General features: G+C 41.9%; 1 long non-coding RNA gene across 2 annotated transcripts in view; it reads left to right on the top strand.

The window, feature by feature from the left end:
• The window catches only part of LOC137202131 (uncharacterized), an 85562-nt gene extending 63374 nt beyond the window's left edge, over nucleotides 1–22188 (top strand). For both annotated transcript variants that reach the window (XR_010932463.1, XR_010932462.1), the window contains exons 4-5: nucleotides 19472–20567; nucleotides 21922–22188. This is a non-coding gene — a long non-coding RNA (uncharacterized lncRNA). The remainder of the gene's footprint in view (nucleotides 1–19471; nucleotides 20568–21921) is intronic.
• The last annotated feature ends 4307 nt before the right edge of the window (nucleotides 22189–26495 follow it).

The raw sequence follows: 26495 nt of genomic DNA on the forward strand, positions 1-26495 counted from the left end.
GGGCGAGAAAATGCAAATGGGAGCAAATGGCCTGGTCAAGGCACATCTCGTGGACAGGCAGTTAGCAGACAGGGGAATCAAACTTTGGTCTTTGATGGTAGCAGTAGTAGCAGTAGCGGTGTTAGCAAGTTTTGGAGCAAATAACATTTGGGTGAATAGTTGTGGAATCCTCTGGTCTTAGGAAGGTGCATCTGATTCGACCTTTATTAGTAATGAAGTATGAGAAGTCACAAAACCCAAATCTTTGCACATGAGTAAGGACCTCCTGGTAGTGCTGGATTTTGCAGGTGAGTGAGAGCCCCAGGGAACCCTCAGGCTTCCCTGCCACGTTGGAGAGAAATGCACTCTGGGGTTGTTATTGTAGAGTGATATTGTTTATTCCCCAAACTACAATGGTTGAACATTACAATTTCTCTCTCATCATCATCATCTCTTGACCATTACCATCATCGTTGTCCTCATAATTGATTTGTGAGAAGACCAAATTCACGTTAATTTACTGAGACATTATTGCTTATTGACATTTTAAAGACTTTAAACAGTGAAGACAATAATGTAATATCTTTTTTAAAAATAAATTTATTTTATTTACTTTTGGCTGTGTTGGGTCTTCGTTGCTGCACGCGGGCTTTCTCTAGTTGCGGCCAGCGGGGGCTACTCTTCATTGCGGTGCGTGGGCTTCAGTAGTTGTGGCATGAAGGCTCAGTAGTTGTGGCTCGCGGACTCTAGAGTGCAGGCTCAGTAGTTGTGGCGCACGGGCTTAGTTGCTCTGCGGCACGTGAGATCTTCCCGGACCATGGATCGAATCTTTGTCCCCTGCATTGGCAGGCAGATTCTTAACCACTGAGCCACCAGGGAAGTCCCTGTAATATCTTATTATAATAAATTCGTCCTTTATTTATGTTGCTCCGTGTAATATTGCATATCCCCATTCTAAAGTTATTTCTCTATGTCGTACCAGAAGGACTGCAGACTCTATTATCATAATTCCTTTATTTCCCTTTGGGATCATAGCTTCAGGTCACGGTCACTCACTCTCCTTCTCACCTGGTGTTCTTCCTGGGAGGCTAGTCTTTGTTTTACACTGAATGACAGGAGGCACCAACTATGTACCGTCCACAGCAATAGAGGCTACCACAACTGTTTGGTATTCAGTATTATATTCCTTTCTCTTCCGTCACATCAGCAATCACTGATATTTCCTACAATCATTTATTTCTGGCTGCAGTCTATAGTAAATTTATCCAATGATGAAATAATGAACCTTTCTGTCTCTGTTAGTTTTTCCGAGGTTTTAAGCCTATTTCTTTCATCGCACTGTGATCCTGGGTTGAGACTAAGTTTCCAAGTTTATTTCTCAGGCACCTATGTTATGTGTTGGAGACTATTTGAACAAAGAACTACAGAAGGAGGCCTTTGTGGGAGATTTTGTGAGCTTATATCAGTTCTTCTGAATTTGGTTTGACATCCTTCTCACTGTGCTCTGAAGTAAAGTGATGGTGCCTTGCACACGGTTGAAGAGGGCACCTTGGAAAAGTGGGAGAATAAGCCCCCAGAGAGCCACTGGATATATGCCTTGCTTCATATGAGAGAGATGGTGATAAGAGCTGAGAAATTATAACAACAATATTGATGGTGTAATAGAAACTAGTCTTGAATTTACTGAGTGATTTCTAAGTACTTTACATGTACGATTACCTTCCATTAACCCTGTAAGTAAGTATTAGTATGAATTCTGTTTTGCAGATAAGGAGATCAAAGCCCAGGGAAGTTATGGAACTTGCTCCAGGTCACCCAGCGAGCAATGCAAGTAGGATTCCACTCCAGCCAGGCTGATCTGCGGTCTGTTCTCTTAGCCACTGTGTACACAGCTTCCTTTTGCTTGCTAGGACTGCGTCACACCTACTGATGACAACTCATTCTGTTTGTGAGATGGCCACAAAAGCTGAGTCATTTGGAGTTGCAGAGAGTTCTAGCCTTGCCATTTGTGAAGAATCTGGAGACACAAACAAGAGTGGAGGCCTTGAGGTGTGCAGGACACAAGGGAATGGGGACACCAGGGCCAAGTGGTAGCGAGTCCACAGCAAGCAACCTAAGCTAGATCAAGAACTGTTCCTAACACTCAGAGAGAGAGAAGAAATTTGGAGGTTTTTTTTACTAACTGCTCATGTCCTCTGTGTGAGGAGGGTGACATACAGCTTCCAACAGGATTAAAACAAGGATTATCTATATTCTGATGGGAGTGAGAGGACCATGACTGGGTGGAAGATCCCAAACCCTTATAATCTGATAAAATTTTCGGACCCCTGCTCAGAAATATGTAGGCGTGGTCATACCAATTTCGCACCCAAGTCCGGGTGGTTTAGGCCACAGAGAGTAAAATACAGAATTCTGACTTTAACATTGGGCTTATGCTAAACAAAAATATCTGTGTCTCTGAATCTTCGGTGTTGCGAGGCAGCATTTCTTAAGGAAGAAGAGGCATTATTCTTGCCTTTGCACAGGCACCACAGTGCCATCTGTGGCAGGAAGAATTCTGACAGCCCACCAAGGTTCCTGGCACCTGATGTGCACACCCCTTCTCCCGGCTAGTCAGTCCAACACCAATCTAAGGACTGTTGTGAAGGAAGTTTGCAGATGTAATTAAGGTCATAAAACAATTGATTTTAAAATAGGGAGATTATCTGTGTGGGTCTGATTTAATCACATCGAACCTTTGCAAAAAGTTCCCTCCAGCTGCTCAGAGAAGAGGAAGTCAGACTCCGAAAGTGTGAGAAGCTTTTGAAGCTTCACTGCTGCTTTGACGATGGAGGAGACCACATGGCAAGGAATGTGGGTGGCCTTTAGGGGCTGAGAGTAGCCTGTGGCTGATGCCAACAAGGAAACAGAGGCCTCAGTCCTACAGCTGCAAGGAGATGAATTCTGCCAACATCAAGAATGAGCCTGGAAGCAGATTTTTCCTTGGAAGCAGATTTTTCTCCAGATGAGAAGCCAGCCCTGCCAACACCGTCATTTCACAGCTTTGTGCTGCCCTGAATGAAGATCTCATCATGCCGGACAAGACTTCTGATCTATGGTATTATGAGCTAATGAATAGACATTGTTTTAAGCTGCTTCGTTTAGTAATTTGTTACGTGGCAATAGAAAACTAGTACACCATCTCCCTAAGCTGTTCAAGGGTGCTCCAGAGAGGACAAAATGTTCCCATTGCAGCAAATACCGAAGAGGGAAGATGAATTCTCTCTTTGCCTTGTGCACAGGAATGCACCTTTAGAAGTATTTTTCTTCCCTAAGATTGGAGAGCTAGGTTTCAAACAGATGGTTTGAACCCACCAGCTCTACACAAAGAGTCTTACTGTGAGGACCCTTGGAATTTAAAATGTGATATATGAGCACTGATTTTATCTATTTCCCTCCTTTTTAAAAATTGGATATGGTAAAGCTAAATTTTCACTTTAACAATGTACTCTAGCTTCTAACTCCTTAAGGAGTTAATGCCCCTCCTGAAGTGTCTCACAGTCTTTTAACTTCTCCATTCAGGAGCTTTCATTCTTACTGGCATTTGGGATGCATCCTACCTCCCCCCCCCCCCCCCACCTTTCCTTAGACTCTCTATCAAAGGAAGCAGTGAACTTCCTTTCCACTCCAGTCACATTTCACAGACTCTGTCATAGAGACCAGCAGCTGGCATGACCACAGCCCACAAAGTCATTCAGAGTGGCAGGGTGGGGGGCCACTTTTCACAATAGATGGAAAAGCTCTTCTGTCTTGGTGGAGAAATTTTACGAGAGATTCTACCCCCTACCCCAATTTTTTTCCATATCATATTTAGTAAAAAAAATTAGAATCAATACATAACTTAATTAAAACAATAGATTGATCATGTGATCTGGAGATGGTGACACCTATTTCTGCAAGGTGCCTGAGATGCAAGCAGGTAGGTTGCACAGAAACGCTAAGCCCTTAATCAATACAATGAACTATTTCCAGACTCACCAGCCTGATAAAATCGAGCAATCAATTGCTCTGTAACATAGGTCTGGTACAAGCAGGATTAAAGATATTATTTTTTTTAAGTCCCACCTCTTGATTAACTATTGCTGGAAGTTCTTAGAATTAATCCTTCTCCCTTTACTCTCAGTCAAATACCCCCAACTTTTTTTTTTTTTTTTTGCGGTACGCGGGGGCCTCTCACTGTTGTGGCCTCTCCCGTTGCGGAGCACAGGCTCCGGACGCGCAGGCTCAGCGGCCATGGCTCACGGGCCCAGCCGCTCTGCGGCATGTGGGATCTTCCCGGACCGGGGCACGAACCCGTGTCCCCTGCATCAGCAGGTGGACTCTCGACCACTGCGCCACCAGGGAAGCCCACCCCCAACTATCGAATCCACTGATCACATTCCACAGGGGCAAGAGAGCTTCCAAGTATAAAAAGGAAAATTACCTGCCCCCTGCAAAGACAAAAAGTAAAGCCACCTCTCTTGCTAATTCCATTCCTAACAGTCCCAAGCTGCTGCTCATACAGAAAATTATGTTGTTCTAAAAGCAATAATGAATTTGAAAATATCTCACGCTCCAGAAATCTGCTTCCAGAATTATTACAAAATTCTGCATTCTACAAACAAAGGCCCATTAATCCCCCTATTGACTTGCTTCCTGCTGCACTTCTCTGGAGCTGTTTTAAGTGCACAACAGAGCACTGAAATCTTTTATATAAATAAATAAAGGAGAGCTGGGTACCAAGTAGTGTCAAAGATCTTTACTATTTGGCAGTGCTAAATGCCTACCACACCTTGGTTAGCCACTGAAAAATCACTTGATATACTTGCTTGAAATGTCTCCAGTTGCCTTAGAAAAAAAAGACCCAGACACAAAAGCACTCGATGTCCAGCCCCATCATGAAAGCAGAGAGTCTGCAGATGAGAGATGCTTGTAAGGCTATCTGAGAAAGTCTGCAGAAAAAGTTCAGAAATAAGGAAAATGTTTTGAGAGGAAGGGAATGTAGAGCTAAATAGACCCAAAGATACTGCTTCACAGAGAAAGCAGAAATCTAAGTCCTTATTTATTCCTTCATTCAACGTACAAGTCAAAAACTTGTTATTTACCAGGCACTGCACTAGGGCAAAGGTTACAAGATGAATAAGACACAGCCCTCGGAACTTATGCACTGGAATGTTAGAGAAAAACTGGGTTGGGGTGGGTAGGTAAGAGAAGTAAAATGGAAAAGAACCTAAAGGAGAATTTGGGTCTGGCCAAGGGAACACTGGGAGTCATTTTGCACAGGTCTCACTGTGGGACAAATTTTAAAAGTTGTACAGTATATAGAAAAAATGAAACACAAAACACCACGTTTGGTACCACTTAATTGGGATCTTTTTGACCCAGAAGAGTACATAGGAAGTTGATGGATGGAGCCTGCTGGTGAGAAAAGGCCAGGCTGGGCTGGGCACAGGCAAGATGGTGAGAAGCGTAAACAGGTGATGCCATGAGCTTTCCTACAGCTTCTACGTCTCCATGGAGATAAAAAATTTTGTCAAGATCTGATTCTTTGGTTCTCATACACTGGGCTCTGACAGCTCAGCCATGGATGGCTGCCACTAAACGAAATCACTTTAAGTATCCATTCAGACCACTTATGCAATCAGGTTGAATCTATTTCTTCAATGAAGAGAAGAAGGCTTCTAGGTACACTGACAGCTCTTGAACCCTGATAGCACACTTATCACAGAGATTCCCCAGAAGCTTGCTCTAAGCAACACTTCACATTTGCCATTTGATTAACTGAAGGCAAATGGCAGAGATTTCTCCTTAACTGGGTTGATTTAAGAGCTACTGGCTAATTTTGGTTGGATTCTTCAGTAGGAGAGGGAAGAGGAGAGGAAAGAAAGGGACTGGAAGCAAGAGGAAGAGAGAGGAAATGTAAGGATGGAGAACAAAGAGAGACCACTTGGTAGCAAATTTATCTCATTTTAATACATGATTATTAGGCCCTCAAGCTTGAGATTACTTTGATTTGGTTTTATATCATCCTCATGGCATCCTGACTCCAAATAAGAGATTTTATTCAACAGTTGAAAGGATTCTTTTTTCTTAAAATCCAGTTTCTCTGATAAACTCTGGGCAAATCTCAACAGGCTACCTCATATGTACAATCCTAGATGTGGTTTGGTTTAGTGGCATGACTTAAAGGAGTCATGAAACTTTCATCTAGTTTTAGCAGTAATAAATTAATTGTGAGACCTTGTCTGGGAAGCTCCTTTACCTGTCGGAGCCTCAGTTTCCTAGGAGGCCTGGCTTGGATGATGGCTCACAGCTCTACAACTGTATGATGTTCATTTCTGGGCAACCGAGCACTCCTGATATCCTTTGTCTTTTGTATCAATTATGAGTCTTTGTTTTGGTACAGTAATTCTTGCAGGTCCTAACAGCGTATTTTGTTGCCACAATACAACACTGGAAAAACCCATAATTCTAGGGAGATTTAGCGTATTTATCTATCATAAAGCTAATTTTGAGTTATTATCTGGTTTAGGCCTGTAAGTTTTATTTGGCCAAAATGAATTTAGGAGGTGGTGGGAAAATAATTTTCCTACTGTTTGCACAGGTATCCTTTGATATGACCCATCCATCTCCCTTGAACTGAGGCCTGCTTTGTTTAAAATTTGCACCACTTGTAGTCTAAGATTCTAAACCTCCAAACAGAAGCAGAGACGGAAAGCATGCTCAGGCAAAGGACTTGAGCAGGACTGGGAGGAACAGCACGCTAAGGACAAATTCAAACGTGAGCATTCGGAGGATTAGTATCCCAAGGAAAAGCTTTTTCATCTTCTCCATTTTTGACTAATCAAAATAAATCTTTAAAATTACACGGTGGCTGAGAATTCATTTTTCACCCCTTTGGAGAAAAGCAGAAAGAAACATCAAAAGCATCCAGAGGCAGATCTATAGCTACAGTGACAGATATGAATGGGTAGCACACAGGATCCTTCAGGGTGGATTCCAGGAACTGAGTACAGGTCAGGAAGATCCTGAACTTGCAATTAATTATTTAGAAAGTGCTTTCCTCGCCGCTAAGTAAACACATAACAGTCTCTGCAAAGGGAATTTGTTTGAATTCTCAGCCCTGAAGCGAAGCAGTCAGGCAGGGCTGCTGCATGCATTTCTAACTGCAAAATGAAGAGGTTCCTATGAGAGGTATCCCTGATTTGCAGCATGACTCTGCTCTCAGGATCTTAGCCTAAGGAAGCAGAAGATGGTGGGGTCTTTGGGAAAAATGGTGATTAAAAAGAACTGATTAGCAACCCTAAGTGAAAGGAAAAAGGGAGATGTAAATATTACACATTCACTGAAATTTCTCGCCCTTTCGCAAAGGAGTCGTTATTAAGGTGAGTGGTGTTGGGCATTTGAGGATGCTCACCCCGAGAGGGTACTAAGTTGCAAAAGGGAGCCAGGCTTGTCGAAAGGTGATGATGGAGACTTGCTGAGCCTGGTGGCCATTTGGGTAACAACGAAAATAATAGGACAGTCATGGAGGATATGCTAGGTCAATACAATGAACAGTAGCAGGGAGGGAGCCATGTGGTCACATGACTGAATGTCTCTACAATATATACACTTACGACTATACTAAAAGACAGTGTGATGGAGGGATGAGAAGAGAACAAATGAAGTGCTCATGGAGCACAGAAGTGAAAAATGTGATCTTACTTTGGGAGAACCAAGAGAAACATCCTGAAGGAGAACCTGGGAGGAAGAGGGGAAGGACTTGGTAGGCAGAGGTGGGGGCAATCCTTTCCAGGCTGAAGGTACCATAGGAGCAAAGGCTCTAAGGCAGCAAGTAATAGGGAGTGATTTGGTGCAGCTGAAACACAGCATGTGAGAGGGGAAAGATAATAGGAGACTAAGTGGGAAAGGGTATTTGGGGCCAGATTGTTAACAGTTTTAGACATGTTTTTGAGCTTTATTCTGACAGCAACAGAAGGAGAGGGACACAGTTAGAATCGAAGGACATGGGGAGACCAAGAACTGCTATGAGGCAACAGTGTAGGTGAGAGTTAATGTTGACCACAATAGAGGGAGTTCAGCGAAAGAGATGGGGGTGAGAAACATCATGGAACCAGAGTGTACTGGATTTGATGGCTCATCCCATATGGGGAGTAGAGGACAGGAATGAGTAGTTAAGGGGTAGTTTTAAGCCTGTGTGAGTGGATGCACAGCCATGCCATGAGCAGAGGTAGAGAACACAGAGAAAGGAGGAGGATGGCGGGGGATAAAAGGCCTGAGGATAGAGAGTTCCATATGGGGTGGGCTATGATACGAGAACAGGGAAACATGCCCAAGAAACTGTCCTGGTTACCTAAATGCAGACCTAGAAGCCGTCCCAGAAGACTGACCTGGAGACAGAATTGGAGGCATCCCTCATACAGGTGATAGTCGAAGTCAAGATTAAAACAACAAGGACAGGTTAACCAAGGGAGAAGGGAAGAGGAATGTGGACGACATTCTGGGAGATGAAAACAGGTAGGGAGCAGAGAGTGGAAGGCGTACGTGCAGAAGGACAGGGACGAGGGAGTGGGAGAGGACAAAGAACCAAAGATCCAGCCTTCTGAAAGCAGAGGGAAGGGGACAGTTTCAAGGATGGCTGCTGATGTTCACCAGGGCTCAAAGGCTGCTGGGAAGCCAAGGGGACAGAACTGAGGTCCTGAAGCGGCATCAGTGATCTCCAAAAGAGTGGTGTCCATCATGGGGCAAGAGGGTGAAGAGTGGGTTAGGAGTTTAGACGTGGAAACAGCATGTTATAATTAAATTATAAAGCTCTCTTCCTTATTTACAGAGAAAATAGGTTGGGCATTGAAATGCCATGGTGATAGACAAGGGCTTGAAAAAGGTAAACATTTATTCAATAGGGTACTTTTTTGTATTCTTATTTCAAACCTGGAAATCCACTTACTCTCATGTAGTCTAAAGTAAACTGAACCAATAAACAAAACATTAATTTAGCTAAACATGTGTTCGTGCCTCATTCAGCCCACAGCGTAGAACCAAATCCCCCTACAGAGGTGCAGCATGTCCACGGCTCACATTTGCTGAATTTTCTGTGTTACCTTTAGAAACTACGGTAATAATTAAAATGAATATTCCACAAATATTACTTGAGTCCTTACTACCTTCCTGGATTGTAGTGGGGACCAAACTGTTCCTCTCTGCTTTTGCTGAAATCACATTTTCCCCACAGGTACGGTGTGTGTGAGTGCCACAACTTTAAATATTCAGAACCGATATTCAAACACAATCCTGCAGGATTGAGGTGGGAAGGGGCAGGTACCCACCGTGAGGTCTGAAGGTCTGAGTTTAGGTTCTAGCTCTGCTCCTGACCTGTTGATGACTTTGGGTTAGCTATCCAATATCCTTTTCTTTTGTCTGCTAATTGAACTCTTTAGTACCTGCCAGGCACCTTATGAAATTTCACTTAACTCTCCCAGCAAACCTGGAGAGGAAGGCAACAACCTTCATTTCACAAATGGAAACCTACATTAAATTTGATCTAGATCCAAATAAAATATATGGGATTATATTTCTCTCTGGTTCCCTACCTGAAACTATACTCCCTTCCCAACATTTCTGATATCTTTTTCCTGCAATATTTTTCTATCTAGTTTTATCAGCATATATTTACTTATCTTGTTTATAGTCTGTCTTCTCCACTAGACTGAAAGCTCTCATAGGGAAGGAACTTTTGTGGTTTTGTGTATGCTGTATCCTCAGTATGTAAAACATATAACAGGTGCTTGATGAATATTTGTTTAATGAAAAACTGCACTGAACATATGAATACGCTTACATCGGTATGTAACTGATGCAAATGTGTGTATTTGAATAGATACATAGATGTGTGTTATAGTGTTCACATAAAATAAGACTAGGTTGTCAAGTTTATTTTGTTTGATTTCTTGCAAAGTGCAGAACTGAAAATTTAAAAATGGAACCACCAATATTCTGATATGTCCCATTTGAACTCTTCCATGGCTGTACTGCTTTGTCAACGATCTGGGAAATTCCTTCCTTATTATTTTCCTCCTCAGTCCATGGAGGGTTGATATTTGGGAAGCTTGGATCTTTCTTCCAGCCCCGTTGCTCGGTTTAACTCTCTGGTTGCCCACCAGCTGGTTCCTGCCTTTCCCCCTAGACAATCTCTCTATCATCCTTAATGAGTTCAGTGCCTTTTGTCGTGAGATCATTCTATGATCTGAGAAGCCAAAATAATCCCATTTGAGCCTTTGAAAATTATAAACCTTTAAAACTGGATGATATTTGTAGAGCATTTAGTCCAAGTGAAAGAAGGGGAGAAGAGAGAGGAGGAGGCCAAAGACATTTTATGGAGGAGGAGACTCAAACCCAATGGGCTAGGTAGCTTGTTCATAGCACAAGTGAATGTGGAGTAGAGACTAGAATCATTCCTCGGACTTACACTCCTGAGTGTGATATCACTGGTTCGCAATCTGCTGTCTAAGAGCATAGCCTGGGAGCTTTGACAAAATAAGGGTGACCCCACATTCATGTATTATGAATTAATTGGTCTGCAGTGGGATCTGGGCATTCGTATGTTTTAAAAGCCAGATGTGCATCCAGGGTTGAGAATCACTGAATCACATCCTGCCCCTTCTCAGTACGTTACCTAGATATAGCCATGTCTGGCCTTTCAGAGTAGTACAGTCAACTTGTTTATCTACACAGTTGTGAGAAAAGGCAAATTCTTAATCTAATGTCTATGGATTATAGTTATATTTTCCAAAGTATGATTGGTTCATGCTGATTATACAGACCAGGAGAAATGCTGGATTTATTGTTAATTGGAGGAGTGCTTGGTTGTTACTCCCATGGCTACTGGACTGTAATTTCTCTTCTCTTGGAGATTTCTGGAGAGAAATATGATAGAAGAAAAAAGGTGAGAAAAACTAAACAAGATCAGGGTGGCAACTGGGTATTTGTAGGACGCTGGTATGGAGGGGCAGTAATATTTGGAAAAAGAAGTTAGGAAAAGCTCCATTGGAATATATTGTAAGGGTTCTTACCTACCTTTCTCCTCCAAAGTAGATAACGTTTTACAGCTACCTGAGTGTAATAACTGTGGAACAGAAAGAGACAGCCTCCCAGCACAGTAAAGGAGAGGTCTGAAATCAACATTAATAGGAATATCAGACAAACTGGACAGTAGGAAGAATTTGGACCAGAATCAGGAAGCAGCACCCATCAACAAGGCTTTCAGATCAAGACCCAGATGAAGAGAAAGGATGTTGAAATCCTGAGCTTCCCCAACAATTCTGTGTTTGCATGTAGTCTATAGAAACTAGTTAGCATTTCCCTTAATTAACGCAGTAAATACAATTTCTAAGTCTGCTGAATTAACCTGATTTTGTTGTATCCTGGCCTGATCCCTTCAGCGTATCTAGCTTTTCACTCAGCTTCCTTCCTTGTCACACTTTCATCTCTTCTCCTGGGAAGTCTATTAAAAATTCCCTAATCTACCTCATTTCTTGAGGCCATGCTGCACTTTCTCATATACCAAACCTTTTGAGGAATGCCCCTCAAAGGCAGAAGCTGAACAATTGGGCAGTACAGGATGCCAGTAGCAATTTAAGACAATGCTAATAAGGGACCCACTGTAAAATGGATTCAGATCTGATAGGGAAGTATTTGGGGTTAAATTCAAGAGTCTTTCTATTCTTCTTGCATAAGTAAGCAGTTTTAAAATTTTTAACATCTTTATTGGAGTATAATTGCTTTACAATGTTGTGTTAGTTTCTGCTGTATAACAAAGTGAATCAGCTATATGTATACATGTATCCCCACATCCCCTCCCTCTTGCATCTCCCTCGCACCTCCCCCATCCCACCCCTCTAGGTCCTCACAAAGCATCGAGCTGATCTCCCTGTGCTATGCAGCTGCTTCAACTATTTTACGTTTGGTAGTGTATATACGTCAATGCCACTCTCTCGCTTTGTCCCAGCTTACCCTGCCCCTCCCCGTGTCCTCAAGTCCATTCTCTACGTCTTCGTCTTTATTCCTGTCCTGCCCCTAGGTTCATCAGAACAATTTTTTTTTTTTTTTTAGATTCCATATATATGTGTTAGCACATGGTATTTGTTTTTCTCTTTCTGACTTACTTCACTCTGTATGACAGACTCTAGGTCCATCCACCTCACCACAAATAACCCAATTTCATTTCTTTTTATGGCTAATAGTCCATCGTATATATGTGTCACATCTTCTTTATCCATTCATCTGTCGATGGACACGTAGGTGGTAAGCAGACTTTTGGAAGTTGATTTCCCACTTGTATGTCTCTAGAGTACCGATGAGTACACTAAGCCAGACACGTGTCTTTATCAAATGCCTCTGCCCCCACCAGGGTTATTTATGAGGCTTTCCAAGCTCTCATCTTACTCCCAAGGAACAGCCAAATCCCAGGAGGCTCTGGGCCAATGTGTCACTCTGCCAGCTTGAGGCAGCAAGGGCATCAGTCATCAGAAGGGCATTTTCTGTGAGGTGTGAGTCATCACCCCTCCCTGGATACTGAGCTTTCAATATTGACAGGTGCTCCCAGAAGCAGCCCTTAGGAAAAGTCAATTTGATGAAACCTGGTAACTGGAGGACTGAGGTGAAAAGGCAAATTTCTTATTATAGGCTGAGAAGCCCACAAAGCAATGTCAGGCTAGAAAAGCTGAAATTTACCTAATTGCTTGTTGTCTTGGGTCTTGAACGCAACCTTCATTGGTCTGTTCTTCCTCCTTCCTGTACCAAAGTGTTGTCTCCACCTTTCACAGCCAGATTCTCAGACAACTGACACAGTGTGCTTTCTCTTTCTCCAGAGCACTGTATCTCATACTCATTTAATTTGACCTCTGTTGCCATTATTCTTTGAAAATTCCACTGTAGGGAATAGGAACCGCTCTTTATGCTGCTTTCAGCCTAGGTCAGTGCTTTGTACATGGTAAGGATTTAATGAATGTTTTAATTTTAACAAATGCATTGGTTATTATGTTATCAGAGGCCACTGCTGACTTCCTAATTAATACATTTTTTTCTTCGCTGACTCTCTAAGAGATGCTATCACCCTGCCTCACATCCTTGAAACTATCTCTGCCTTCACGGGGTATGGAGTAAAATGACCACTAGATTTCGCAGCCACATGACCTTCGCTGAATCCTCGATCCAGCATTTACAATCTGTGTGTGACTTTGGTGAAGTCACAATCTTTCTAATCTCACTTCTTTCCTCTACAAATCTCTTTCTACCTGACAGAGTTGCGGTGAGGATCAAATGGACTCATAGTCAAGTACTTTGTAAACTAATCAATGCGCGTATATATACATACATGTATACATACATCCATTTCAAATTGAATCGACTCTTTCTTTTCTTTTTTTTTTTTTTTTGCGGTACGCGGGCCTCTCACTGTTGTGGCCTCTCCCGTTGCGGAGCACAGGCTCCGGACGCACAGGCCCAGCGGCCATGGCTCACGGGCCCAGCCGCTCCGCGGCGTGTGGGATCTTCCCGGACCGGGGCACGAACCCATGTCCCCTGCATCGGCAGGCGGACTCTCAACCACTGCGCCACCAGGGAAGCCCAAATCGACCCTTTCTTACTGTACCTGCCTCACTATGTTGTGGGGAGGATAAAATTAATGATATGTATATATGCAAGTACCTAGCACAGGGGAGGCTTAGATGAAGAGAAGGGCTGGGTCATGCATCCGAGGGGAGAAACACTCCAAGCAGAGGCACAGCTAGTGCGATGATGCTACAGAAGGAAAGGGTTTGCATGCACGAGGAAAAACAAAGGACTGATGTGGCTCAAGTATAGGGAGCGAGGGCAGGAGTGACATGTGTCGCATATGGAAAAATAAGCAGGGAACAGGCCACATAGAAATGGTAGAAATTTGATTTTCTTCTAAGTGCAGTGGTTATCTTTTGAAACTTTTGAGTAAGGGAGTGGAATGATCTCATGTAAATTTTTAAAATATCACAATGGCCACTGTGTGGGGAGCAGACAGTAGTGGGGCCGGCACGGAGATGATTTAGGAGGTGTTGCAGGCACCCCACGGCTAACTGATGGGGGCTTCTCTTAGGGAGGCAATCATAGAGATGAAAACAGTGGACACATAGGGATATGTTGCTGAGGAAGAGCCAGCAATCAAATATAAGTGCTTTTACTGATATTTAATGCTCCTCATGGTTTGGCTACAACCATTTACCCTAACTTTAACTTACATTTCACTCCTACATGCCTGTCGGTGCCGTCCAAGCTGTGGTTCAATTAAGCCCCTTTGTGCATTCCTGCGCCCATGCCTGGTTCACGTCTCCTCATTAAAATGCCCTCTCTATAAAAGTAATCTTTAAACGATCTGATAATGAATATGTCCCCATAACATGTGTGTTTATTTTATAAACTGTATGCATGTATATTATTAGTTCATATAGTAAATATTAGAAAGCCTAATTTAAAACAAATATAAAAAGTGAACACATATGAAAGTTCTAGTATTTCTCCATCCACTCCAGTAGATGTCCTGTGAACCTCACCCTGCCCCCACTCGAGGTAAGCACATCTCACTTGGTGAACACATCTCTAGGCTGTCAGTTTCTACCAACTTTTTAAGATTTAATTCAAGCTGCTTTTTCCTATGGAATTTTCTTAACCACTCATTCTTTCTCTCTGAAGTCCTATAAACACTTGAATTCTACCACCTTCATTCAATTTAGCATTTATCACTCACCATTTATTGTGCTGTACTCTGTCATGTCCTATCTTGCGTCACCTGGACTACAGGCTCCTTCAGAGCAGTGACTAATGGCTTAGACTCATTTTAAGTTATGATATTTATTGACTGGAGAAAGACTCTAATAATAAAAAACAAATCTTTTTAGTCGTGGACATCAAGGGTAGTTCATTAATTCAACAAAAATGACCACTGAGTCTCTAATACAGAGCTATCAGCAAGGTCTCCTTTCTCATAAAGCTGGTAGTTGAGAGGGAGGGTGAAAGCAAATAAATAAATAATAAATAAATAAATATTGTAAATAATGGTCCAAGATAATTTAAAATGATGAGTGATTAGTTCTACGGAGAGAACCACGTAGTAGGAATGTTGGTTGGGGTTAACGTGATGAATGGAGACCTCTGAGGATGACCCATTGTATCTCTCTGTCCTATAGGATGGGAAGATTCCAGAGTTAAGCTTAACTGAGGTGAGTTAAAGATGCTTGTCACTGCAGGTATACGGTTTACTTTTCACCATCTAGTTCTATTTACCTCCGTGGTCACTGAGATTATAAAAAAACTTTCTTTGTCATAGTGACCAATTCTACTTTTGAAAGGCTGGCCAGTAACTTAAATGTAAGTATAATAAATCAGTCAGGCTAACGCTAGCCACTCTCACAAATGAATTCCAAAATATCAGCGGCTAACCCACAACACAGTCTAATTTCTTGTTTATGTAACAGTTCAATGTGGGTGTTCTTTGTCTGCACGTGACCTTTTGAGATCCAGACTTCCTCCATCTTCTGGCCCCATCCTCCTCTAGGACCTCAGAGTTCTCCACATTTAGCCAGAGGATGGGGAAAGAAAGGATCACATATGGGAAGATTTTGTGTACCTGCAATAAAAGTGGCGATGTGCATATTCTAGCATGAGGCTATGTCTCAGTGCAAAAGTGGCTAGGAAATGTAGCTTCCTGTGGTCCTGGAAGGAGAGGAAAATAATTTTGTGAAAGGCTGGCCAGTTTCTGCCATAGTCAGCTTCTCCAGAGTTCCTCTTTCTAAGGTCTGAAAAATAACCAAATGTACTGACCACCGTAAAGCCAGAAAAAAGCGTAAATGATAAAATGGGCCTGTGACAGTGAATTTATCTCCAATGATTATTTTCTCTCACTTATTTTAGATACTGTTAATATCACACATCCCACTTATCCCCACAAACTGGCCCATTTTCACAAATCTCAACAATGAATCAAGATTCAATCCTGAATTACAAATGTAATGCTTCAATGCAAAACTTCTTGTCACAAGTAGAAATTCACAGCATATACTCCCCAGGTCATTGAATTCAATGCCTCAAAATAACCTGAAGCCACGCCTGTTCTTCCAATAAGGAAATGGTTGGCTACATTAGCTGCTAGAATGACTAACAATAAAACGTGTACATTTATTCAGTCATAAGCTCTTTGCCTTTATGGAGCTACAATCATCTTTGTTGCTCTCTTTACTTATTACATGTAAAGTACTTTTTACTTTGAAAAGTCGGGTTTGATTACTTTGACTTCTTAATGCACATAGACCTTTATTCATCATTTCTTTTAACTTGGGTTGGGGGGCAAGTGGCTAGTAGCTTCGGAAGTCTCGATGCTTTGACTTTTTATTTACTTTACTTTTTTGCTCAGAGTCAACATGGCTCTTGTATATTAGGTACAATTTATACTTCCCAAATGCTCTGAAAATAAATGATGATGTGTTGAACTTACTGTTAGCCCTGGACTGAGGGAGAGAGGGAATTATAACACTAATTTTGTTAGGGTTAAATATGAAACTGAGGAAAATTAGGCCAAGTGTACAAACTTGTCCAGTTCTGACTTCTGGGGCTGGGATGAGGATGGTTGGAAGGGCAAGGAGCAAGGAATACACACTGAGGATTGAATTCAGCCGGATGTAAATCAGGGAAGCTGGGGTAGGAAACCAGGTTGTAGCCAGAGAAATGAAGATAAGCGTGAATTCAGAAAAGACGAGAGATGACTGAGAGTGTGGAAGGCATGAGACGGGGATGGAATCTCTCGTAAAGACAGGATGAGGAGAGCACCTGAGAATATATCCTCCCTCCGCTGCTCACCCTTTCTGCACCTCAGCCACTCTAGGCACCCTCATCTGAGCTCCCATAAAACGCTGCGTTCTTTACAAAGCTTCCTCCTCTGCATAGCACAATGCAATGGCCACGGTAAGACTTTCCTCTCTTATCACTTTGTGGCAAGTTCAACAGATGACTATTTTCTATTACTTGTGCACACTTAATGTAATAAAATATTTGTTTATAGCCATTTTACCTAATTTAATCAATTATGCATTAAGGAATCTCTATTCTGTATCTCCTTTGTGTCAAGGGCAGGTGTATAAAAGTGAAGTAATATGGAGATCTTGGCATCAAGGGGCTTATAATCTAATGGGAAACAAAGGCATGGAAATGAACAACTGAAACTTATTTCAACACACACAGACATAGAAAACAAACTTATGATTACCAAAGGGGATGGGGGGGGAGATAAATTAGGAGTTTGAGATTTACATATACACACTACTATATATAAAATAAACAACAAAGACCTACTGTATAGCACAGGGAACTATATTCAATATGTTGCAATAACCTATAATGGAAAAGAATATGAAAAAGAATATATATATGTGTAACTGAAACTAACACAACATTGTAAACTAATTTACTTCAATTTAAAAATGGTTATTAAAAAAAGAAACTTAATTCAACAACTCCAGTTCAAGATATCTAAGAAAATCCATTTGCTTTTTCTCCTGTGATCCTACTGAAAAGGTAGAAAAGAATATAAAAATAAGGATAAACACATAGTGAAACTAGAAACTGCAAAAGGGCAGAGCCACTGTATACCACTGGGCAATAAAAATAACATTTTTGTCAGCCCTTGGAAAGGGCGTCATCAGCAGGCCAGGAATGTTAAGGAATTTCTGGAAGACACACAGCAGATGGACTTGGATGGATAGAGGGCTGCCTGTGGCCCATAAAAATGAAAGTGAGCACCATTCACTTTCAAGAATGAAGTTTTCCGACTGATCTCAGGAAAAACCCCTAGATCAGAGATTCAAGACTTGCAAGTAGAAATAAGCCAAGGGATGCTTATGCGGTGATTATTAAAAGCCCTGTGGGACCAACTGCTCCAGTCTTTACTGTTTAGTGGCTGAATCAGCAGTTGCTGCAGTTTAGCGGTGCAGGAACAGTTCTTTTAACAAATGGGGCAATTGATTTACGGGAAAATCCAGCGTTGAGTATTGATTGCAGGGGAAGTAGTACAATAAAGCAATGGACACGGAGCTCCTAGGCTCAGGAGGCAAGCTCTCTCTTTATTCACGTTCCCCCATTCACGGCAGTCAAATTTTTTTTGATTAGCAACTTCTTCACTGCTGAGGGAGAAAATGGTTGCCCCTTTTGCTGAGATATGGAATATCTGTCTAAGATATTCAATATTTGTCTAATAATAGTAAAAGAAGTGAAGAAAATGGAGGAGAAATGAGCAAGGAAGATAAGTACAAGTAAAATTTTCTGATATGAATAAAGACTTGACAGGGATGGAGGGAAATTAAAACAAATAGAAAAAGAAACACTCATAGGAACATGTTTATGAAACCTCTGAGCAAAAGTAAAAAGAAAATCCTGTGAGTTAAGTGAGAGAAAAAGTTGCTTATAATAAGCAAGAATCAGACTAATAGCAGAATGCTCAGTTGCCATACAGGATGCTAAAAAAATAACAAGACAGTGTGTACAAAGTTCTGGAGGAAAATGGTTTTGAACTGAGATGCCCTGTATCTGCCAGCTTATCATTCAAGTACTAAGGCAAAAAGTAAGCCTTCATAGTTTATCACTCATGTCTTTCTTTTCTCCTCCCTCCCTCCCTCCCTTCCTTTCTTCTTTCCCGATTTTCTTCCTTTCTCCTTTGTTCCTTTCTTTCAACAGTCCTTCCTCTCTTCTTTCTCTCTCTCCCTCTTTCTTTCCCATCCATTCTTCCATCCATCCATCCCAAAGAAAATATCAAAAATGTGAAGCGTTTTTCTCTGGGTAGAAACATTACAGAATATTTAAAATTCTCTTTTACTTTTCTGTATTTTCTTTTTTCTCTCCCTCTTTTTTTCTAACAACTCATTACTATCACTGCTACTTATATTACTAGCATAATCGCCAATTATTAAATATATTTTATTTGCCAGGCTCTGGTCTACACTGTTGCTGTAGATCTCAAATGATCCTTACAATGACCCTATAATGAAAATGAACCCCAAATATATTATCTGTAACATTAAAATAGTAGTAATTTATAATTTAACCCCCAACTCAAACCAAAGATCCTTTCTCCAGTACTCTTCTTGCTGCCTCAGTCTCTTAAGGATGGGGAACACAGGGCTTCGTCGGGCAACTCATTCCTTTGATGGGATTTTTAGGATGCTCTGTCATACTGTGCTGTACTTTGCAGTGCATTCTGTACACGGTCCCTCAGTAAATCACAAACCGTCTCAACTCCTTGTTAACATGTGCTGTTTGAAGATGATAACAATCATGTCGATGTTGATTTTCGGAGCTCAGGATGGTAAGTCATGACTAACTTTTTCATTAATTAATTTTTTTTTTTTTTTGCGGTACGCGGGCCTCTCACTGTTGTGGCCTCTTCTGTTGCGGAGTACAGGCTCTGGAAGCGCAGGCTCAGCGGCCATGGCTCACGGGCCCAGCCGCTCCGCGGCATGTGGGATCTTCCCGGACCAGGACACGAACCCGTATCCCCTGCATCGGCAGGCGGACTCTCAACCACTGCGCCACCAGGGAAGCCCTAAAATTTTTTTAAACTATATATTTCATAAGTATGTGTCCCCTGAATTAAGAAAGTTAGCTGAAATGAGCTTATATATATATATGGTCTGGAAAAAATCACAATGGCATATAATATTCTTTGGCATATATACCTTTAATTGGATTTTTATTTGCAAATAAGTGTTACGGTGTGAAGATGGATTGTAAGGGGCTAAGGAATCTGGCACAGGGAGAATCTCAAGGGATGTGAAGCTTTGGTTCAAAGTCAGGAGAAGTCTCTTGATTCTACTATTTGACTTTTTTGGACTGACTTTTCGGTCCAAAACAGCACTGCTCTTTTTGGACTGACTTTTCAAGACTGGGCAGTCCAAAAGTCAGGATTCCAAGAGTTTAAGAGGTTCTGGTCCAGGGAACCCCATGGTCAGATGCAGACTTGGTTTTCTCCCCTTAGCAGTGTTAGCTCGAGTTAGCAAAGAGAGCGTCAGACTCCGTCATTTGGTGAGAATTTGGGAAGGCTTTTTTCTAGGGAAAGTCAATGAGATGTTGCTTTAAAAAGACAGTTTCCAGAGTTATTTGCAAAATGCTTTTGCTTAATTTCTAATTTTTTATTTAAAAATACACATATAGGAAGTAACTAAATAGCAGTGGATTCTCCGTAAAGGTCATTATTTATCCTTCTTACCAAACTTCATTGGTTATACTCCCATTGATTTTTCAGGTCTCATGGTATTTGTCTTTTCTTCTAGGAAGCACTTCCTGTTTCCTCCACCTCTGGATTAATGCCCTTCCTCTGGGCTTCCATAATATCTTGTACTTCCCACATCAGAGCATATGCACTGCAACTGTCCTTTCCTGAACCCTGTTCCCCAAGGGTGGATGTGAGTGGCTATGAAGGCAGGATGGAGTTGGCATTGCTTCTGGCTGGATTCTTAGTGCTTTCCACACTATCCAACAGAGTTGGTCATTCAAAACATGTAAGTAGAATATGTTAATGAGTGAATGTCTTCCTAACTAGCTTAGCTCATCCAGACAATAGTTAGGAATGAGGAAAAGAGATCCTAAAATACTGGGCAATGAAACATTTAAAATTCTAAAGGGGATATTAAAAAAAAAAAAAAATTCCTCTCTCTGTTACTAGAACTAGAGCCGTATTTATCCTTCCATCTCCTGGTCCCCAACACTCAGAACCAACCCCAAGAGGAATTTATTTTAAAAAGAAAATTTTGACATGTAAGCTACTGCGTTTATCTTATTAGAAAGAAAATGGAATTAAAGTAATTTGTTTTGGTGTTCCTTAGTTATCACCACTGTCCACCGCTGATAAGAGATACATATCAGATACTGTTGAGAGTTTGATTTCACCTACAGATACCCTTTTCTGAGGGTATTTAAGTCATTCTCTTCTCTTCCCCTTTTAGCTTTGTGCTCTTAGTTTCCAGTGACTTCATTTCACTCAGGCAAAAGTGGAAAAAAAAAGAGCAAGAATTCAAAGCAATGTGTCCCTGTGTACGATTGATTCTAGGCAGCTTGTTATTAAATCTTTAAATAATTAAATACAAGAGAAAACCTTAAAGCAACATTAAAAAGCCAACCGTATGTTGAAAATATAAATGGAGAGGAGGGGTGTGGAGATGGCCATAGAATTAAACTGCCCCTCATTAACCTTGCTCCATGGTGCCTGTGCTGATCATTTCTGTGCATGGCCCTCATGTAGGATTCTCTGCTGGGTGGGCTGAGTTGAAGGAGAAGGGGAGCGCTTTGTCTGGAGCAGTTTGCCAAGAAGAAAGGTCAGTGAGTGAGGAGACATGAACAAAGACAATAGGAGGGAAGGAATGATGAGTGAGTCATGAAAGGGTCCCTCAAACAATTTGTTCTGTTTGTTCTTTATAATCTGGAGGGTTCCCAAGATAGCAAACTTCCTTCCGTTCAGAGCACAGGGCCTGAACTGTAAGGTGGCAAGCCAGCGGTGATAAGAATACAGAGCATACAGAGCGCTGCTGCAGGGGACTCATGGGTGTGGGCTTATTAGACACTAGTTAGGAAACTGAACTGTATAAAATAAGGAAAAAGAAGGCAAGAGGAAGCCGATGTCCTGGACAAGGAGAGAGCGAAGGATGGCATGCAGCACCACTATGTTATGGAATTACTTGTGTTCCCCAGAATTCATATGTTGAAGTCCTAACCCTCCAGTATCTCAGAGTGTGTGACCTTATTTGGAAATAGGGTCATTTCCCTATGTAATTAGTTAAGATGAGGTCATACTTGAGCAGGGACCCTTACTCCAGTATATGACTGGTGTCCTTATAAAAATGGGCAATTTGGACACAGACATGTACAGGGAGAACACCAGGTGAAGATGAAGACAGAGACTGGGGTGATGCTCACGAGGCAGAGAATGCCAACGATGGCCTGGAAACCACCCGAAATGAGGAGAGAGGCCTGGAACAGATTCTTCTTCACCACCCTCAGAAGGAATCAACCCTGCTGACATTTTGGTCTTGAATATCTAGTCTCCAGAGCTGAGACAATACATTTTTGTTGTTTAAGCCACTCAGTCTGTGGTACTCTGTTGTGGCAGCCCTTCCAAACGAATAAACTGAGGAAGAGCAAAGTTGTGAGGTTCACGTTTTTTGTTAATGACTTGTACAATTTAGGGCGCATTCTACCCCCTACTGCGTGGCGGCGGGTCAGCAAACACTCCCATATTGCCCTGCTGCATGCCAATTAGCAAATATTTTCATACAGCTTTGCTGCGTGTCAAACAGTAAGCACATCTTCCTCTCCTCCCAGCATTCAGCACAGTACCAGGCACTCCGGGAAAGTGAAGAGTATAAAAATGATTCTTGCCATTTGTGGCACAGACTGGCCACCTCTTTGAAAAGAATATGCTGAATAGTAGGCACTCAAATGAGTGAGGCTGACTTACAGATCACGTGGGAGGCCTTGCAGAGGAAGTAACAATGGTGGCAGCACCAACTAGTTATTGAGAGCTATGTGTCATATATAATATCATATCACAACATCATCTTCAATGACAGCCCCGTAAGCTAGCCAGGATTATCATTCAGAGTGTACAGAAGAGGGAACTAGGTTAGGAGCACGTAAGGAGCTTGCCCAAGGTCACACTGCTATTAAATGATGGAAGTATTGTTAGAACCCATATCTATCAAACTAAATTGGATTAGGACAAGTAAATATTTGTATTATATTGTTGTGGCTACTGTGGCTAATTGGCTCCAAATTGCACAATTTACAGCAGCACTGAGATTTCAGTCTTGGCCTCAATGAACCAGCCAGAAATAATTTCATTGGATGAGGCATTGCTTAAATTTTTTTTCATTAAAAATAGTCACATATTTGGGACTTTCCTGGTGGCGCAGTGGTTAAGAATCCGCCTGCCAATGCAGGGGACACGGGTTCGAGCCCTGGTCCGGGAAGATTCCACATGCTGCGGAGCAACTAAGCCCGTGCACCACAACTACTGAGCCTGAGCTCTAGGGCCCATGAGCCACAACTACTGAAGCCCGAGCGCCTAGAGCCCGTGCTCCACAACAAGAGAATCCACCGCAGTGAGAAGCCTGTGAACCGCAGCGAAGAGTAGCCGCTGCTCGCCACAACTAGAGAACGCATGCGTGCAGCAACGAAGACCCAACGCAGCCAAAAATAAATAAATAAAATAAGTAAATTTATTTTTAAAAATCCACATATTTTAAAACCTGTGAGATTTGTAATTAATTCTCTGTTAAATATTGTTGTTTAACTTTTCCTATTCCTCATTTGGGTCTTGCTTACCCAAATGGTTGTGAGTTCCTTTGAGGTCAGAAATCATGTCATATATATTAGGAACTCAAAAAATCATTTCTTAGGAAAATTAATGTTAAGTTTGATCTCTTTGATTGCTCCCCTCCCAACTCCCTATCCTCAGAAAGAAAACCTGCTTTTAAAGTGGAATCATTTCTTACTCATTTTATTCTTTACATCTCACATCCAATACGTCAGCAATCCTCTTGGCTCTATCTTAAAAATATATCCAGAATCACTATTTTCAGCTCCCTAATCCAAATCCTCATAAATTCTTGCTGCGTTACTGGAAAATGCTTCTAACTGGTCTCTGTCTCCATCCCTGCTCTCATGATCGACCCTCCAGTCTGAGAGTTCCCCTTAAAAAGAAAGACAGGTGTTGTTTCCCTTCTCTCCAAAGCTCTCCAATAAGTTTCATCAGACCCACGACAATAGCGAGTCATACCTTAACTGTGCTTCCTGGCCCCTTGCCACCAGACTATTTCCGCGACCACTCTGATTCTGCCCCACTGGGCTCCACCAATCTCCTTCCTGTTCTTGAGAGCACTGAGCATGCTTCCTTCTCAAGGCCTTTGCACTTTCTGTCCTTTCTGTGTGGAATACTGCTTCTCCAGATATTCTCGTGGCTTTGTCCCTTGTTTCCTTCGGGGGTCTGCCCAAATGTCGTTGTATCGGAGGAGACTTTCCAGCCCACCCTATATGTAATGTCATATTCTCCTGCAAAAATCAGTTCTCCTCACAACACTCTTCATTTTGCTTCCCAGCACTTATCGTTCGTCTATCTCCACTAGCGTGTAAGCTTCATGAGAGCAAAGGTTTTGCTTTGTTTACTTCTATATCCCCAGTATAGATCTATATACCTAGAACACTACCTGGCACACAGGCATTCAATACATATGTGTTGATGGATTGAATGAATCAATGAATGAAGAAAGAGTTCCAGTAGTTACAGGACGGTTGCCTCATCTCTGTACATATCAGAGTATAGACATTTCCTTACATGTGGGTAACATTTCACAGTATTTTTCTGCACATTAACTTCACCAAATCCTCAGAAGGTCTATGAGGGTTTGTAGGACACATGTTCACTCTGAAGAAAGAGAGTTATACACAGGTGAAGTGACTTGCCCTAGGTCATATAGTTAATAAGTGACTTGTCAGGTCTGAAAACAAGGACTGCTCTTTCCTTTAATCCAAGAGTCTTTTCACAAAGCCACGCTACCCCTGTCAGTCCTGACAAACCTGGTGAGTTACTTCTCGTTCCTGATGCATGATGCTTGTGATATATCCTCTGGCTGGTGTCAGAGGTGAGGGACCGGGTGTGGGTTGAGAAAATAGCTCACTTTGAGGATCTGGCTTGGGATACCAGTTCCAAGTAGAGTGTCCTTCAGGCTTGACTGAAGCGTTTATATTCTTGCTGACAACTCCGGTAGAATGTACCTGGGGCTGTTCTTATAGAGACACCTGTCCTCAGAAATGTCAATGCGACTTTGAATGCTTTTGAGTGTGCCAGCTCTCATTTGAATCTCTTCAGATTTAGACTTCTCTTTGACAGGGACATGAGATCTTTGGGGGGAAAAAAAAGAAAAATAAAACCTTTCCCTGATAGACAGTCCAAAGAGTATAGGAGGGTAATAAAGTGGCGAAAGGTGGCCTCCTTTCAAGAAACTTCGATGGAGCCAGCCAAAAAGATAGACTCACCATGCAGGAAGGGGATCCAGCAGGTGGAAGTAAAGGTCAGCTTACTGTGAGGAGTGAGGGAAATGATACGAATATGTATTTAGTTTCTATTTTTCATTAGACGCAGTTCCTGTACCCCAGCAGTGATAAAGTAGAAGAGAGGCTGGGACAGACAGGAGGGAATAGAAACTGCAGGAGCAGCTGTGTCTCAAAGCCCCACTGGGGACCTAAGTCATATTCTCTCTTGGGGTCTGTGGGTTTGGCATGTGTGCTGACACCAAAGGACCCTCTTGCCTGTTTGCTTCCCATTCTTAATTAGCTAATAAACACGCATCAAGCATGCTCTGAAGTTTGTGGGACCTATGGAGGATACACAAGATATATGAGTTGTATGTCCTGCACTTAGGAAACTTATCATTGCTAGTGTAATAGGATATTTCTAAATAGATTGGAGAAGGGAAGTTGGCAATATATGTTGAATAATGTTTCTCTGGCCTTTTTCTGAAGCTCTATCACCTGGATGCCCCCATGGATAAGTTTCATAGGTTTATCAAGTGTTCTTCCAGCATCTGACCCAGCCTCTGTACATGCCAGTAGTGAGAAGCTAGAATTCATTCAACATTCGCCTGTGAGCAGGTATGTATTGAGTGTCTACTGCTTGCCCTACACAATGCTGGTCACAGAAGCGCAGTGCAGCCAGATCCTTTTTCTGAACAGAGACATTTCCCCAGGTTTTCCTCGCCCTTCACTCCCTGCTCGTCCCTGGGAACTCCGCTTTTTAGCCTTTTAGTAAACAGACGAGACTCATCACCGGATACCCACGGAACAATGTTTCATGTTCCTCAGGGGTAGAGCCACTTGACAACTAGCCCAGGAGCAGGGAAACAGACCTGTCCAGCAGCCCACACACAGCAGAGAAATTTATTACTATTTCCTATTTCCTCCACAGGAAAAAAAAGAGCTCTAGCCTATATTTTAACATTTTAAGAAGACTTACAGGAGTTATGCCACATCAAATGAGCTGACGTTATGACATGCTGACACTAATGTTCAACAAAGCACATTTATTGCAGAATTTAGAGGCTGGTCACATACCTCCAAGGCTTTTTTATTACTATTATTTCTTCCTGGGCCTGCTTATCTTGAGGTTTTCAAGAAAGGAAACTCTTCAATTTTATTCCTGAGAATTAAGCTGACATGGGCACCTTGTGCATATTCTCTTATCTCAGTTCAACAATGAGGCTGATGAATCATACATGGGCTTATAATGATTTCAGTACTTTCCTCTGAAGGGTAATTCAAAGTATTCTAGCTTCAGACACTAATATTAAGGGCATTTTGAGGAAAACACATTTACCTTTAGAAACTGAGCGATATTTTGCCTGACTTGCTGCTTTGGTATCCATAAACATATATTCTAT

Source organism: Pseudorca crassidens, chromosome 11, assembly GCF_039906515.1.
Source record: "Pseudorca crassidens isolate mPseCra1 chromosome 11, mPseCra1.hap1, whole genome shotgun sequence".
Taxonomy (NCBI): Eukaryota; Metazoa; Chordata; class Mammalia; order Artiodactyla; family Delphinidae; genus Pseudorca; species Pseudorca crassidens.